The sequence below is a fragment of the Plectropomus leopardus genome, unplaced genomic scaffold (genome assembly GCF_008729295.1).
Source record: "Plectropomus leopardus isolate mb unplaced genomic scaffold, YSFRI_Pleo_2.0 unplaced_scaffold2394, whole genome shotgun sequence".
In the NCBI taxonomy this organism is placed as follows: domain Eukaryota; kingdom Metazoa; phylum Chordata; class Actinopteri; order Perciformes; family Serranidae; genus Plectropomus; species Plectropomus leopardus.
Window position 1 is genome coordinate 1 of NW_024625980.1, and position 3,371 is coordinate 3,371.

The 3,371-nt window shown below is 43.0% G+C and overlaps 1 non-coding gene across 1 annotated transcript; it reads left to right on the forward strand.

Moving 5' to 3' along the window:
• Window positions 1-1,502: 1,502 nt before the first annotated feature.
• trnar-ucu lies at window positions 1,503-1,594 on the forward strand. Its single transcript is given in 2 exon segments — window positions 1,503-1,539; window positions 1,559-1,594. It is a non-coding gene; the product is annotated as a tRNA-Arg (tRNA).
• The last annotated feature ends 1,777 nt before the right edge of the window (window positions 1,595-3,371 follow it).

The following is a 3,371-nucleotide window of genomic DNA, read 5'->3' on the forward strand; positions in this document are numbered from 1 at the left end:
TCGTTATAGAAAGAGTTAATAAGTTCACAGCATAGTGATACACCATTTGATAAACAGAAATGTTTAAGATGTGCTGATCCACAGATTCTGCCTGTGTGGATCTGAGGACACAAACAGGGTCAACAGAAGCAACAGATTATTGTTGTGGGACCGATTTGGAATAAAATAATACCATTTTTTAATTCAGATGTTTGTTAAAACCTTGATTTAATCTTCATCGTCAAAAATCATTGTAGCTGCGTCCTGGTTTACACTCTGCAGGTGTTTCCACACAGGGATTTCAACCTGCAACCTGCAGACCTCCTCTGCATCTGGATTGTATTACTGACACCCCTGAACCCCATAAACCCCATAAACCCCCCCACCCTAACACCCTCACCACCCCCCCTCCTCCCCATCTGACCCACATCTCCGTCGTTCGGCAGACAGCTGCAGAAACACTCGTTTACGTACGATCACTAATTGGGTCAATATGTGTTAGTTTATCAATGACTTTGTAGGAGACCGTTATCCTCCAGTGCACACACACACACACACACACACACACACACACACTCACACGCTCAGCAGTTAAGAGAAGAGAGCACATTCTTGTCTTGCAGCCAAACATTACATATGTCCTCACAGAGAATTCTTTTATACGGACCTCCTCTTCTTCTCTGCTGTGAAACAAAGACGTGTATAAAGCTTTTTCTTTTTTATACCTTCTGACTCAGTGTGTGTGTGTGTGTGTGTGTGTGTGTGTGTGTGTGTGTGTTAGTTAGGTCTCTTTGTGCTGCTGTTTTGCTTTTATGTAGCAGAAGAAGAAAAACCACAGAGAGAGGCTGATGAAAGGGGGTGTTGAGGCAGAGAGTCGGCGTTAATAAGAATTTCCTTCTCCTTAGGTTTCTACTTCCTGTGACATCATCGCACCATGCCTGAGGGGTCACGGCGTGGCAGCCAGAGATCGCCTAGCAACACAGGTAAGGGGTGGGGCTTGGGTGGTTTGAGTGGTTTTCTTTGCAGTGACCCTTCAGACGAATCTTGAAACTTTTTGGGCAGATTTTGGCTCGTCGCTCTTTATGTTTCTGTTGTGATTTTCTGGACTGTTCGGTGATTGGGGCGCTGATTGTCAAAACTCCACACACACAAACCAAAATCAGAAACACAAAACACAAAACATCTTACATCTCTTGCAAACGTAAACACTACATTCAAAACTATATAAACTCTTCTAAAAATGACACTTTTGCATCAAAACTTTACACACAAACACCAAATACTTAGATACTTCCAGCACCAACTGCACACAGCTGTGCTAAATCTGAAACACTTTGAATATATCTACTTTTCTAATGATGTATTGAGTATAAAAACACTTTTGCTGTATGTCATGTTGCTGTTCAGTTGCTATATGAAGATGATTCCTTCAGTCCAGCAGAGTCACTCAGCTGCTCTCAGCTTCTATTTTTAACGTGTCCACATACCAACTGCAACAGAGGCAGGTCCTCTGGCTGACATGAGGCTCTGTGGCGCAATGGATAGCGCATTGGACTTCTAGTTGAGCACAGGAGAAGTGATTCAAAGGTTGTGGGTTCGAGTCCCACCAGAGTCGAACTTTTTTGGCATTACGCTGACTTTGAGATGAAAGATGAGGAGTTATATCTCTTGTCAACCACAGGAACTTTGCAGTGCATTTCATCCTGCTATAAAAACGTTTGATTTATGGCGAATATAAAGAGAATTAATCAGTGCAGCGCTGAATAGTTGGTCAGACGTTCAGTTAGTCGTTCTTTGTTACGAGTTTTCCGAAAAAGCTGGAAGTCATTTGAACCAGATTTATTTCAGTGTTGTTAGAGCTCAACTTTCTCCCTGAGCTGTGACTTCCTGTCACCAAACCAGAGAGAGGCCGAGCAGAATGGACTGCTGTTACACACACACACACACACACACACACACACACACACACACACACACACACACACACACACACACACACAGAGGCTCAGTAATGATGTGTAATTACACACAGCCACCATGCTGTTTAGTTGCTCCTCGGCTGTTATATTGGCTTCCATAGTTAGCATTCACACACACACACACACGCAGAGTCACACGAACCACATACACACGCACACACACACACACACACACACACACACACACACACACACACAATAAAATGCCACAGCCGATCTGTTGATTATAACCATAGAAAAGAATGAAGCAGAAAATAGCGAGAACGCCCAAGATAAAACTGCAGAAAAAGATGAACGATAGAATAGAAACAGAGAGGAGGAGGAGGAGGAGAAAGAGGAGAGGGAGGAGTGCACCAGGAACGAGGAGAAGCAGGACGGAGTGGAGAAGCTGGAGAGAACAGAGGAGACAAATATATATATTTTTTAGCTCTGGTTGCATTCACCTCTGTGATTGGTTGGTTCTTCAGCCTCCCTGCAGTCATTACTCCGATGACAAAAATAATCTGACGAGAAATAAGCAACAGGCAACAAAGTTTGGAAACAAAACCAGTCATGACGACAGAAACATTCAATCTGAGTCAAGTTAAGGAGCAAGTGTTGAGCTCATTGCTCAAGACAGTTTTTTGGCATCCATTTTTGAAAGCAGACCACAGCTGTTTAGCTTGTTAACCTGTGGTGGAAAAAATGTGTTCAGCAACAGTAGTAACACCGTCAGAAGCCCTGAGAGGCAAGGTAACAAAAACAAAAAGTTTATCTCAGTGTAGGAGATACTATCTCCTCCATACAGGGCGGTATCCCCTACATGGGAACTATCTCCTAGGTGATGTTATTTCTGTCAGTTAGGACGTTATCTCCTACCTGAGAGATGTTAGCTCCTTCATTACAGGTGTCTACTTACTTAAGTGACTAAATGTGGTATAATTGAAAAAGTTGTTTTCACTTGTGAAATATCTAAAAAGAAACGTGAAAATGTGCAAATTTCATCTAAAATATCACCAGACTTATACTTTAAAAATGCTCACTGTGCTTTTCTTTGGTAACATCTGGAGTTAACATTAACAGAAAGCTGATCAGCTGGAAGGAAATCAATGTCAAAAATCAAACAGTCTGCAGATAACAGACAGAACAGACGTGTAAAATTAGCAGATTGTTTAAGGGACACAAGGACACTGAGAGGATGTGTGTGTGTGTGTGTGTGTGTGTGTGTGTGTGTGTGTGTGTGTGTGTGTTGGCACAGTGCTGTGAGGGGGTCAAGGGTCACATGGGCGGGCCACAACATTAGTCCTCTTGTACCGTAAACGACGATGCGAGAGGACTTACTTCCTGTCTCTGTCAACATGTCACTTTATCTCTGCTGCTATCTTAAAACACACACACACACACACACACACACACCAGGCTCAGGAGGAGGAC